Source organism: Erythrolamprus reginae, chromosome 4 (assembly GCF_031021105.1).
Source record: "Erythrolamprus reginae isolate rEryReg1 chromosome 4, rEryReg1.hap1, whole genome shotgun sequence".
In the NCBI taxonomy this organism is placed as follows: Eukaryota; Metazoa; Chordata; class Lepidosauria; order Squamata; family Dipsadidae; genus Erythrolamprus; species Erythrolamprus reginae.
In genome coordinates this window covers 13,622,587-13,637,394 of record NC_091953.1, presented here as the reverse complement: position 1 = coordinate 13,637,394, position 14,808 = coordinate 13,622,587, and the positions used below count along the sequence as shown (strand labels likewise).

Sequence of the window (14,808 nt, the reverse complement as noted above, 5' to 3'; positions counted from 1 at the left end):
TCCACAGTCCTTGGGGCAGGAGCTGGGCCAGAGCTAACCACAACATTATCTAGGAATATAGGCAGTTCCACATGTTATTGTTGTTATGAGCTGTGGTGGTGCAGTTGGTACTGCAGGCTACTTCTGCCAACTGCCTGCAATTTGGCAGTTCAAATCCCACCAGGCTCAAGGGTTGACTCAGCCTTTCATTCTTCTGAGGTCTGAGGTAAAATGAGGATATATAAAAAAAGAAAACGTGAGGAAGATAATAACAACAACAACAGAGTTGGAAGGGACCTTGGAGGTCTTATAGTACAACCCTCTGCTTAGGCAGGAAACCCTACACTACTTCAGACAGATGGTTATCCAACATCTCCTTAAAAACTTCCAGTGTTGGGGCATTCACAACTTCTGGAGCAAGCTGTTCCACTGATCAACCGTTCTGACTGTCAGGAAATTTCTCCTTAGTTCTAAGTTATTTCTCTCCTTGTTTAGTTTCCACCCATTGCTTTTTGTTCTACCCTCAGGTGCTTTGGAGAATAGGTTGACTCCTTCTTCTTTGTGGCAACCCCTGAGATATTGGAACACTGCTATCATGTCTCCCCTGGTCCTTCTTTTCATTAAACTAGCCATGCCCAGTTCCTACAACCATTCTTCATATGTTTTAGCCTCCATTCCCCTAATCTCTAATCGCTCTTCTCTGCACTTTTTCTAGAGTCTCAACATCCGTTTTGCATCGTGGCGACCAAAACTGAATGAAGTATTCCAAGTGTGGCCTTACTAAGGCCTTATAAAGTGGTATTAACACTTCATGTGATCTTGATTCTATCCCTCTTTTAATACAACCTAGAACTGTGTTGGCTAAGATAAAGTTGAAAGAGGTAAACCTTTGTTTTCCTTTCAGTTTTGTTTTTTCTCAAATATGAGGCTCAAATGCCACCTACTGGAAAATCAGAGGGCTGTTCCTAATACTATTAATCCTGACTTTAAGAAAAGCCCTTCACTCCTCCACTCGAAACAGAATACCCTACGAAAGCAGACTATCAATCCTAGGTCTAGAAAGCTTAGAACTACATCGCCTAATACACGAACTAAGTATTGCCCACAAGATCATATGCTGCAACGTTCTACCTGTCAATGACTACTTCAGCTTCAACCGCAACAACACAAGAGCACGCAACAGATTCAAACTTAATATTAACCGCTCCAAACTTGACTGTAAAAAATATGACTTCAGCAACCGAGTTGTCGAAGGATGGAACTCATTACCCGACTCAGTAGTGTCAACCCCTAACCCTCAACATTTTTCCCTTAGACTATCCACGATTGACCTTTCCAGGTTCCTTAGAGGTCAGTAAGGGGCGTACATAAGGGGACCAGTGTCCCTTCCGTCCCCTGTCATGAACAATATACAATAATAATCCAATACTAAAAGCAAATTAAAAACCCTTAATATATAAAACCAAACATACATACAAACATACCATGCATACAATTGTAACGGCCTAGGGGGAGAAGAAGTCTTAATTCCCCCATGCCTGGCGGCAGAGGTGGGTTTTAAGTAGCTTACAAAAGGCAAGGAGGTTGGGGGCAATTCTAATCTCTGGGGGGAGTTGGTTCCAGAGGGCCGGGGCCGCCACAGAGAAGGCTCTTCCCCTGGGTCCTGCCAAGTGGCATTGTTTATTTGATGGGACCCAGAGAAGACCCACTCTGTGGGTCTTCTTGTCTCTCCTTATCTCATTTATCTTTACTTCCTTTCAAATATGTTCACCTATACTTTTATATCTTTTCTTCTATTCTTTTCTTTATTTATATTATTACATTTCTCTTCAATGTGTATTATGTATTGGACAAAATAAATATATATATATATATATATATATATATATATATATATATATATATATATATATATATATATATATGTTTGGGGGGGTATGTATGTGTGTGTACAGGTCTTGGTGTATTTGGGTCTTTTCCTGTGTAAGATTGATCGTATCTTGGTGACATTTCGATGAGGTCCCGCTCATCATCTTCAGGCTGGTGTTTTCGGTTTCGTGCTAGAGCAAACAGAGCAGAACAAAGCAGAACAATATTCTTTACGTAGATGAAACTCTTCTTAAAAACCTCCAGTGATTTCTATGGGTTGCGTTAAGGCAGGGCTGTTAAAGTTGCATTGTCATGGCGGCGTCACATGATGAATCACAACATTTTTCCCCTTTGCTAAGCCGGGTGTGGCTGTGGCCTGCATATTTGAGCTCGCGGGCTGTGGGTTTGACAGCCCTGCATTAAAGTGTTGAGGGTTTTCTTTTCCAATTCCATTGTTAAAAATCTGCATCCCTGAAGGACTTTTCCTAAGCTTCTTAAGTTATTTATACCATATTTTGGAGTATAAGACGCACCAGAATATAAGACACACCTTAGTTTTGGGGGAGGAAAATAGGGAAAATAATCTACCTACCAGGTATTCATTTGGCTAGCATCCTTAGTGTGGTCAGCTTCAGCACATCATTTTATCCCCTGGTTAGGGTGGGGGGAAAAACATTTTGGGAGGGAATAACAATGAAAACAAGCCTGCAAAGACTTAGGGCTGGAAAAAAACTAGTTTGGAGTAGCAATGAAAAAATTCTGCAAGCCAGGAAAATTATTAGCACCTTGTGAGGCTGGGGGGGGGGGAGCTTCAAGAAAAAGAGCTACATTCAGAGTATAAGATGCATCCAAATTTCCAGCCTCTTTTAGGGGGGGGGAAGGTGCATCTTATATTCCAAAAAATATGGGTGAGTTGAATATCGGTGAGTTGAAGTGTTTTTAATAGGAAAATGAACACAAGAACAAGGGGGCACAATCTGAGATTAGTTGGGGGAAAGATCAGAAGCAATGTGAGAAAATATTATTTTACTGAAATAGTAGTAGATGCTTGGAACAAATTTCCAGGAGACGTGGTTGGTAAATCCACAGTAACTGAATTTTAAACATCCTAATATAAAAATACAGGAAATAGTATAAGGGCAGACTGGATGGACCATGAGGCCTTTTTCTGACGGCCAATCTTCTATGTTTCTAATTCACCTGATTCCAGTTCAGAGCATAAGCCTACGAGAGGAGTAAAGAATTTCAGAAATAATTCAGTTATTAAGATGGACCCGTTTAGGCCATTTTAATCTACCCTGCTCCTTCTCTCTGCATTTATTTAGTTTAGCTTATATGCTTCCCGATCCCTGAAGACTCAAGAACATTTAAGAGCAGTGTTTCTCAATTTGATCCACTTCTGGACTTCAACTCCCAGAATTCCCCAGCCAGAATGCTGGTAGAGAATTGTGGGAGTTAATATCCTTAGGTCTTTAAAAGATGTTCAGAATGTGAAACACTGATTTACAAAGATCCTAACAGTGAAGGATGCGACAAAATGGACAGTACAAAATTGGTACCGGTGGATCATATTCAATTTGAGATTATGGATAAGAGGATGAATTCGGCCAATGAAACTGATTTGCGGGAACTGATGGGACGATGGGACAAGGTAAGAGGATATATGGTTAGTAGAATTCGAGACCCAGCTACAAGGAATAAATTGGAATCACTTTATAATATGTAAATAGATATATTGCTCTTGAGTTAAAATGGTATGTATAAAGTATGCCCCCATTCTGGTGGAGGAGTACGAATGCTGTCTGGTGGTGGGCACTATTCCCAGAGCACTTGTTGTATGTTGTGTGTGTGTGTGTTTTATATTTTAAAATCAATTTAAAATATTTTTAAAAAACAACGTTTTATTTATTTGTTTGTTTGTTTGTTTGTTTATTAGATTTGTATGCCACCCCTCTCAGTAGACTCGGGGCGGCTCACAACAACAATAGAAAACAGCTCATAACAAATCTAATAATTTTAACGGGTAAAAGAAGAAAACATTAAAATCCCCATTATTAAAGCATACATACACAGAGACATACCATACTTAAATTGTATAGGCCCGGGGGAGATGATTCAATTTCCCCATGCCTGATGGCAAAGGTGGGTTTTAAGGAGTTTACAAAAGGCAGGGAGGGTGGGGGCAGTTCTAATCTCCGGGGGGAGCTGGTTCCAGAGGGTCGGGGCCGCCACAGAGAAGGCTCTTCCCCTGGGTCCTGCCAAGTGGCATTGTTTATTTGATGGGACCCAGAGAAGACCCACTCTGTGGGTCTTCTTGTCTCTCCTTATCTCATTTATCTTTACTTCCTTTCAAATATGTTCACCTATACTTTTATATCTTTTCTTCTATTCTTTTCTTTATTTATATTATTACATTTCTCTTCAATGTGTATTATGTATTGGACAAAATAAATATATATATATATATATATATATATATATATATATATATATATATATATATATATATATATATATATATATATATGTTTGGGGGGGTATGTATGTGTGTGTACAGGTCTTGGTGTATTTGGGTCTTTTCCTGTGTAAGATTGATCGTATCTTGGTGACATTTCGATGAGGTCCCGCTCATCATCTTCAGGCTGGTGTTTTCGGTTTCGTGCTAGAGCAAACAGAGCAGAACAAAGCAGAACAATATTCTTTACGTAGATGAAACTCTTCTTAAAAACCTCCAGTGATTTCTATGGGTTGCGTTAAGGCAGGGCTGTTAAAGTTGCATTGTCATGGCGGCGTCACATGATGAATCACAACATTTTTCCCCTTTGCTAAGCCGGGTGTGGCTGTGGCCTGCATATTTGAGCTCGCGGGCTGTGGGTTTGACAGCCCTGCATTAAAGTGTTGAGGGTTTTCTTTTCCAATTCCATTGTTAAAAATCTGCATCCCTGAAGGACTTTTCCTAAGCTTCTTAAGTTATTTATACCATATTTTGGAGTATAAGACGCACCAGAATATAAGACACACCTTAGTTTTGGGGGAGGAAAATAGGGAAAATAATCTACCTACCAGGTATTCATTTGGCTAGCATCCTTAGTGTGGTCAGCTTCAGCACATCATTTTATCCCCTGGTTAGGGTGGGGGGGGAAACATTTTGGGAGGGAATAACAATGAAAACAAGCCTGCAAAGACTTAGGGCTGGAAAAAAACTAGTTTGGAGTAGCAATGAAAAAATTCTGCAAGCCAGGAAAATTATTAGCACCTTGTGAGGCTGGGGGGGGGGGAGCTTCAAGAAAAAGAGCTACATTCAGAGTATAAGATGCATCCAAATTTCCAGCCTCTTTTAGGGGGGGGGGAAGGTGCATCTTATATTCCAAAAAATATGGGTGAGTTGAATATCGGTGAGTTGAAGTGTTTTTAATAGGAAAATGAACACAAGAACAAGGGGGCACAATCTGAGATTAGTTGGGGGAAAGATCAGAAGCAATGTGAGAAAATATTATTTTACTGAAATAGTAGTAGATGCTTGGAACAAATTTCCAGGAGACGTGGTTGGTAAATCCACAGTAACTGAATTTTAAACATCCTAATATAAAAATACAGGAAATAGTATAAGGGCAGACTGGATGGACCATGAGGCCTTTTTCTGACGGCCAATCTTCTATGTTTCTAATTCACCTGATTCCAGTTCAGAGCATAAGCCTACGAGAGGAGTAAAGAATTTCAGAAATAATTCAGTTATTAAGATGGACCCGTTTAGGCCATTTTAATCTACCCTGCTCCTTCTCTCTGCATTTATTTAGTTTAGCTTATATGCTTCCCGATCCCTGAAGACTCAAGAACATTTAAGAGCAGTGTTTCTCAATTTGATCCACTTCTGGACTTCAACTCCCAGAATTCCCCAGCCAGAATGCTGGTAGAGAATTGTGGGAGTTAATATCCTTAGGTCTTTAAAAGATGTTCAGAATGTGAAACACTGATTTACAAAGATCCTAACAGTGAAGGATGCGACAAAATGGACAGTACAAAATTGGTACCGGTGGATCATATTCAATTTGAGATTATGGATAAGAGGATGAATTCGGCCAATGAAACTGATTTGCGGGAACTGATGGGACGATGGGACAAGGTAAGAGGATATATGGTTAGTAGAATTCGAGACCCAGCTACAAGGAATAAATTGGAATCACTTTATAATATGTAAATAGATATATTGCTCTTGAGTTAAAATGGTATGTATAAAGTATGCCCCCATTCTGGTGGAGGAGTACGAATGCTGTCTGGTGGTGGGCACTATTCCCAGAGCACTTGTTGTATGTTGTGTGTGTGTGTGTTTTATATTTTAAAATCAATTTAAAATATTTTTAAAAAACAACGTTTTATTTATTTGTTTGTTTGTTTGTTTGTTTATTAGATTTGTATGCCACCCCTCTCAGTAGACTCGGGGCGGCTCACAACAACAATAGAAAACAGCTCATAACAAATCTAATAATTTTAACGGGTAAAAGAAGAAAACATTAAAATCCCCATTATTAAAGCATACATACACAGAGACATACCATACTTAAATTGTATAGGCCCGGGGGAGATGATTCAATTTCCCCATGCCTGATGGCAAAGGTGGGTTTTAAGGAGTTTACGAAAGGCAGGGAGGGTGGGGGCAGTTCTAATCTCCGGGGGGAGCTGGTTCCAGAGGGTCGGGGCCGCCACAGAGAAGGCTCTTCCCCTGGGGCCCGCCAAACAACATTGTTTAGTCGACCGGATCCGGAGAAGGCCAACTCTGTGGGACCTAATCGGTCGCTGGGATTCGTGCGGCAGAAGGCAGTCCCGGAGATATTCCTAACAAGAGTTTAGCTTTGTAAGTTTTAACTTGTTGCCCTGAAAACATTCTGCAATGATGTCTTTTCTCCTGTTTATTCCTGCCTCCTCTGGGTGCATTCGGCTGCATTCAGCTGCATGAACTTGCTGTTTCAAATTCACCCCCACTCCTTTAATAAAAGATCATCCCCACACTAATAATCAAAGTATAAAGTCTTTTTTTTTTCTATGAGCATTGAAAATTGTTTCCTGAACAGTAGGTGGGCCACTGCTTCTCAAACAATATTTTTATGAAGGCAGAAAGTTAGGAAGCATGGGAAACAGCTGGACACTAGCGCCATCAAGTGGGGGAAAACTGCAGGGAAATTCAAACAGAAAATCTACATTCCTTGCTATGCAAAGCAGATAAAAAGACAGGCGCATTATAGAGGACTACGTTTATTTAGTCGGAAGCACCTCCTGTGTATACAGCGAACAAAATCAGGACAAAGTCATATTCTGTCTATTTAGTGGATGGACAATTTGATTTTTATGTCAAAGGGAATGAAAACAAAAGGTTGCTAACAGTTTGCAACAGCCTTGAAATAGTGGACCACTCAAATACAAGGATAGTTAAAGATTAAACTAAGACTTGTTTCGATTTTACAACTAGACTGGACTAGACTAGATGAATAGAATCACATAGAATAGAATAGAATAGAATGGAATGGAATGGAATGGAATATATTTGCTTTGGCGCATGTGCGGGAGCAAAAACACCACAGAAAATTGGCAAAATCTCACACACGCAAGCTTGAGATTTTGCTTCCTGGGGATTTTATTTATTTATTTATTTATTGGATTTGTATGCCGCCCCTCTCCGGAGAGTCGGGGCGGCTAACAGCAATAATAAGACAGCATATAATAATAATCCAATACTAAAAACAATTAAAAACCCATTATTATAAAAACCAAACATACATACAGACATACCATACATAAAATTGTAAAGCCCTAGGGGGAAAGAGTATCTCAATTCCCCCATGCCTGGCGGCAGAGGTGGGTTTTAAGTAGCTTACAAAAGGCAAGGAAGGTGGGGGCAATTCCAATCTCGGGGGGGAGTTGGTTTCAGAGGGCCGGGGCCGCCACAGAGAAGGCTCTTCCCCTGGGTCCCGCCAAGCGGCATTGTTTAGTTGACGGGACCTGGAGAAGGCCCACTCTGTTGGACCTAACTGGTCGCTGGGATTCGTGCAGCAGAAGGCGGTCCCTGAGATAATCTGGTCAGGTGCCATGAAGGGCTTTATAGGTCATAATCAACACTTTGAATTGTGGCCGGAAACTGATCGGAAACCAATGCAGACTGCGGAGTGTTGGTGTAACATGGGCATATTTTGGAAAGCCCATGATTGCTCTCGCAGCTGCATTCTGCACGATCTGAAGTTTCCGACACTTTTCAAAGGTAGCCCCATGTAGAGAGCGTTACAGTAGACAAGTCTCGAGGTGATGAGGGCATGAGTGACTGTGAGCAGTGACTCCCGGTCCAAATAGGGATGCACAGAAGCCAAATCTTGCAGTGGCGCACATGTATGCACGCCATAGTTCCCTCTAAGCTGAGCAGTGAGCCATGGCTCACTTAAAAATCATCACCAACTCAGAGTTTTTCAAACCTGCCCAGAAGCCGATCGCCAACCTTTTGCAAAAGCAGATTGCCTATCTTTTGCAAAAGGTTCTCCCACCAGATCTTCCACTAGCACCCTGTAAACAGGCTCAAGCAGCGGGGTGCTGAAAGAGGAGGCGGTGGAGGCGAGGGGCTTACAGCTGCCCCCATCCCCCCACACAGCACAATGGAGAGAGAGAGAAATTCAAAGGAAAGGAGGCAGAGAAAGAGAGGGAAAGAGTGAGAGGGAAGGAGAGAGAGAGGAAGAGAGAGAAACAGATAGAAAAGAGAGAGGAAGGAAAAGAGAAAGAAAAAGAATGGAAGTAAGGAAGACAGAAAGAAAATCAAAATCTAGTTTGAAACTAGCTCAACTATTTAAGTGGCATTTTGATATTGATAGAGTTGCCCTATTATGAGCTCACTGTTATAGACACACAGTACAGTATTTTATTTTGAAATTTTCTGAGGCAAAATAGGGTGGGTTTTTATTTTATTTATTTATTTATTTATTTATTTATTTATTTATTTATTTATTTATTTATTTATTTATTTATTTATTTATTTATTTATTTATTTATTTATTTATTTATTTATTTATTTATTTATTTATTTATTTATTTATTTATTTATTTATTTCTATGCCGCCCAGTCCCAAAGGGACTGCCGCTCAGACACTATACTTTTCCGCCCACCCCCCAAAAAAATTAGAGGGAACACTGCTGCACGCCAATCAGATGGAGCTGTGCAGGGAACTGCACCCCAGGCCTGTTGGCAGAGCCAGGTTTTTAAGCCTTTTCGGAAAGCCAGGAGGGTGGAGGAGGTACTGATCTCCAGGGGAAGCTTGTTCCAGAGAGCAAAGTACAAGGCCAACCTCAGCATTTTGCTGTTACCGATTAATATATAACTAGGCATTCCCACAACACTAAATCTTTCTAATCAGCTGCAGAAAGTTAGCACCCACCCCTCTTAGAAAAATATTTTAGGAAATACTAAAAAGGCAGAATATTATATTTTCACTAAAAGAGAAACATGTTTCTAAAGACAAACTCAGAACCTCAGCTCTCTGCCCCAAGTAGAAACTATTGTACACAGCTCTTTCTCTTAAATCATTTTACGGCGTTTAGTAGCAACGGTCATTTTTCGGTTTTACGTGAAACCTTTTAAATTGTAATATGATTTTCTTACATCTCATTACAACAAATGTTATTATTATATTTTTATATTGATTAAACATAAATCTTCCTATAGACAGCTTTGTATAGACCGCTCAGGGGGGGTGTTATATTTGTATGTCTCTATGTCTCTCTCTTTTTCTATCTATTATTTCTACTTTATTTCTACCTTTTTTGTTGCTGTTGTTGTTTCCTCTCTATATTTATTTGTCTAACCCAAGACACTGTACAATACAATATTAATGTAGACGAATATGCAACAGAAGTTAAAGATTGTGTACTGGTTTTTTTAATGTTTATACATTTAATAAACTTTTTTTCACAAAGAGAAAAAGAAACTAAGGGGCCAATTTCTAGATTTTCAGATATAGTAATCCATTCCAGACAAGATTAAAATCCCACTGAAACCAGCATCTAGGATTAATTTTATTAATTTTATTTTATTTATTCTTTGTCCAATATACAATACATATGGAAGAGAATAGATATTAAGTAATATATATAATGATAGAAAGTAGAAAGAAGAGAAGTAGATGGGAGGGAGAGAATATATATGATATAAGAGATAAGGAGAGAATATATATGATATATATATATATATATATACATATATATATATATATATATATATATATATATATATATATATATATATATATATTATATATATATATATATATAGAGAGAGAGAGATAAGGAGAGAATATATATGATATATGAGATAAGGAAAGACAATTGGACAGGGGACGATAGGCACATCAGTGCACTTATGTACGCCCCTTACATTTGTTAAACAAGATCAAAAACCCCAAATCATTGCCAGCCTTCATGAGACAAACTAATAAAAATCAAATACAAAATATACACAAAAAGAGCCTCTAAATTACAAAACGCTGTAGAACAAGCTGTACAAAAATCCATGTACTCATCAAACCAGGTGGTCACCTACCCAGAATCACAGGTGCTTTGTGTTTCTGCTTCACCCTTAAACCATCTTTCCAATCCATGTTTCCAGTGTCTTTCTCCTCACTTGGAATGGAACACAGTTGGATGTGTCTCCCAACACCACAAAACCGAGGTCAAAGTTTTATTTGTTTTTCTTCACACAGCACAAATTCCAGAAGTGATACCCAAATAAGAACATATTTTCCTCTCTGAATAAAAGAATCAATTTAATAATTCCTGCTTTACCTTCCTCGCTATGGAAAAAATACGTATTTCTATTTGCTCCTAGTAAATATGTGCGAACGGTCACCCATTTTTATTTACAAAATTTGTTGTATTCTTTCAGATTTTCTGACCTTACTAAAAGAAAAAAAGGGAGGGGGGACTTTTTCATGTTTTTTCTTCTTCAAAGTACTAAACTTAAAAAAAAACTTTTTTTAAAATCAAAACTTTCTAATTCATCTTTTTCTTTAACTTCTTAACATGCCGACTTTAAACTTCAGTGTTGCATTTACATCCCTCCCATCAAATTACAATTGTGGAATATATTTTTTCCTTTTATTAACATCCTTTTTAACATAGAGTTTTTCTTTAAAATGATACATCATTTTCTTTAACTTTCTCTCTCTTTTTATTGGTTTTAAATAAATACACACAAAACCAAAACAGACATACAACAAACATTTGGGGCATTTATAATCTTCTGTCAGAAAGTGTTATCAGATATATTTACATTGTACGTTAGTTTGTACAATGTTATGATTGCATAGTCTTTATTTATGTTATACATAGAATTATTTCAAGAACCTTTATTAAATAGAAACATAGAAACATAGAAACATAGAAGACTGACGGCAGAAAAAGACCCCATGGTCCATCTAGTCTGCCCTTTTACTATTTCCTGTATTTTATCTTACAATGGATATATGTTTATCCCAGGCATGTTTAAATTCGGTTACTGTGGATTTACCAACCACGTCTGCTGGAAGTTTGTTCCAAGGATCTACTACTCTTTCAGTAAAATAATACTTTCTCATGTTGCCTTTGATCTTTCCCCCAACTAACTTCAGATTGTGTCCCCTTGTTCTTGTGTTCACTTTCCTGTTAAAAACACTTCCCTCCTGAACCCTATTTAACCCTTTAACATATTTAAATGTTTCGATCATGTCCCCCCTTTTCCTTCTGTCTTCCAGACTATACAGATTGAGTTCATTAAGTCTTTCCTGATACGTTTTATACTTCAGACCTTCCACCATTCTTGTAGCCCGTCTTTGGACCCGTTCAATTTTGTCAATATCTTTTTGTAGGTGAGGTCTCCAGAACTGAACACAGTACTCCAAATGTGGTCTCACCAGCGCTCTATATAAGGGGATCACAATCTCCCTCTTCCTGCTTGTTATACCTCTAGCTATGCAGCCAAGCATCCTACTTGCCTTTCCTACTGCCCGACCACACTGCTCACCCATTTTGAGACTGTCAGAAATCACTACCCCTAAATCCTTCTCTTCTGAAGTTTTTGCTAACACAGAACTGCCAATGCCATACTCAGATTTAGGATTCCTTTTCCCCATGTGCATTATTTTACATTTGGAAACATTAAACTGCAGTTTCCATTGCTTTGACCATTTATCTAGACGATAACTAGACGATATCCCTAAACCACTAGACAATTTACTTCATTTATCATTTCTTTCTTTTAGCCAATTATAAAATTTATTCCATATTTTATAATTTATTAATATTGTTTCCTGATTGCTTATTTGATTCCTGTGACAATCATTAGGGGTTGTACCTCGTGATTCTTGACAAATGTATCTCTTCTTTTATGTATACTGAGAGCATATGCACCAAGACAAATTCCTTGTGTGTCCAATCACACTTGGCCAATAAAGAATTCTGTTCTATTCTATAACAATCAGATTTCTCATTTCCTTCCAATTTCTTTGTTAGCATATCCATTTCTGCACAATCCATAACTTTTTCTTTAACTTTCTCTTAATACCGGTACTCTTCAATACATTTTCAATTTTCAAACATACTTCAAGAATTAGTTGATCTTTACAAAATGTTCTTCCGATGGCATTATGCGCCAGCACGCTTAGCCGAAATGAATGTAAATATTAGTAACAAATGTTGAAAGTGTAAAAAAGAGGTGGGAACATACTACCACATATGGTGGCAATGTAAGGAAGCAAAAAAAATTTGGATCCAAATTCGGACATGGATGGAAGAAATACTGGGCTATAAACTTGAGATAAAACCGGAAATGTATTTATTAGGCATAATCAGAGGCAAACATAGCAAAGAAAATTACTACTTAATAAATCACTTACTTACTGCTGCAAGATTAGCATATGCACAAGTTTGGAAACAAGAAAAGATTCCAAACGAAGAAATGGTGATTAAAAAAATATTAGACTGCGCCAAATTTAGCAAATTAACATACGAGATACAAAACCAACAAAATAAGGACTTTTACAAAGTGTGGAAAAAAATATACAACTGGGTGGAAGTTAAGAAAAGGGTATAGCAAATAGAATTGTAAAAAATAAATCTTGTAAATATATAAATCGTAAATGTTCAATGTTGTATTGTATGATGTCTAAATGTTTGTTTGTTAAAGAAAATATTTAAAAAAAAATAAAAAAAGAATTAGTTAATTTTGTGTGTGTGCGCACGCGTGTGTGCACACATATTTCCAAACTTGCAAAGAACTGATAAAGAAATAAAGGGAGACTGATATCGATCTATTTCAAGCTTTTTAGCTTTCATCACTCAGCCATACTGTTCTAGGATTTGAACCTGGGTTGCTTATGCCTTGCAAGGCAGTTATCGTTCCTCTAAACCACAGGCTCTACTCCCTTTTTATCAGCTGAGCCAGGTGGAGATTACATGTTTTCTGTCTCACCCAGCATACCAAAATATGGGAGGGAGCTGATTGCTCCCTTTTGCCTTTTCAGCCCCACTCCAGGGGCCATCCAGATACTCAAACATATTTTTTCCAAACTTGCAAAAACAAGCACACACACATAAAAACTGTTTTTTTTTTTAATAGCTTTCAAGAAGAGACTGAAATGCCATCTGTCAGAAATGGTGTAGGGCAGAGATGGCGAACCTATGGCATGGGTGCCACAGGTGGCACAAAGACCTATATCTGCTGGCACGCAAGCCATTGCCCTAGCTCAGCTCCAACATGCATGTGTGTGCCAGCCAGCTGATTTTTGGCTCACACAGAGGCTTTGGGAGGGCGTTTTTGGCTTCCAGAGAGGCTCCTGAGGGATGGGTGAGGACATTTTTACCCTCCCCCGGCTCCAGAGAAGTTTTTGGAGCCTGGGAAGGGTGAAACATGAGCCTACTGGGCCCACCGGAAATTGGGAAAGAGGCCATTTCCAGCCTCCAGAGAGCCTCTCTGAGTGAGAGAAGCTGTTTTCGCCCTCCCCAGGCATTGAATTATGAATATCTCGAGGACCGCCTTCTGCCGCACGAATCCCAGTGACCGATTAGGTCTCACAGAGTTGGCCTTCTCCGGGTCCCGTCGACTAAACAATGTCGTCTGGCGGGGCCCAGGGGAAGAGCCTTCTCTGTGGTGGCCCCGGCCCTCTGGAACCAACTCCCCCTGGAGATTAGGACTGCCCCCACCCTCCTTGCCTTTCGTAAATTCCTGAAAACTCATCTATGTCGCCAGGCATGGGGAAATTAATTTTAATCTATTATAATGTTTGTACGGTTTATTTGAGTGGTATGATTATTTTTATAACGGTTTTTAAATTGTTTTTAACTATTGGATTTGTATATTGTGATATTGTCCTGTTGTGGGCCGCTCCGAGTCCTCGGAGAGGGGCAGCATACAAACCTAATAAATGATTATGATTATGATTATGATGGGTGTGGGCACTCACGCATGCGCGATAGTGCCCACCCACATTTTTTTGGCATCCGAGGAAAAAAGGTTCGCCATCATTAGTATAGGGTCTCCTATTTGCGGGTTGGAGGTCAGTGTTTCCCAACCTTGGCCACTTGAAGATATTTAGACTTCAACTCCCAGAATTCCCCAGCCAGCATTCACTGGCTGAGGAATTCTGGGAGTTGAAGTCCAAATATCTTCAAGTGGCCAAGGTTGGGAAAAACTGAGCTAGATGACCTGCAGGGTCCTTTCCAAACTCTTGTTATTCTGCTTTTCTCCTTGTTTCGTTTCCACGCGCATCGTTTTCTTGTCTTGCCTTCAGGCGCTTTGGCAAAGAAGTTAACCCGGGTGGAAGTGCACGCATCTCCAAGTTGCCAAAACTACACACTGTTCCACACAACCTTTAAGCAGATGAGTGTCAACTATAAGTCTTTTTTTTTTTTTTGACAACCGCATCCAGGATGACAGCGCCCCGCCTCTCTCCCGCTCTA

The 14,808-nt window shown here is 39.1% G+C and overlaps 1 protein-coding gene across 7 annotated transcripts in view; it reads right to left on the bottom strand.

Moving 5' to 3' along the window:
* The window catches only part of LOC139167218 (bromodomain-containing protein 2-like), a 113,592-nt gene extending 103,087 nt beyond the window's left edge, over positions 1–10,505 (bottom strand). For 4 of the 7 annotated variants that reach the window (XR_011559089.1, XR_011559090.1, XM_070751652.1 and 1 more), the window contains exon 1: positions 10,418–10,493. The gene's annotated coding sequence lies outside the window, so the exon portion shown is untranslated. Of the gene's footprint in view, positions 1–10,417 lie in introns of all 7 variants that reach the window. The other 3 variants (XR_011559088.1, XM_070751653.1, XM_070751657.1) reach the window with 3 other exon arrangements.
* Positions 10,506–14,808: the final 4,303 nt, after the last annotated feature.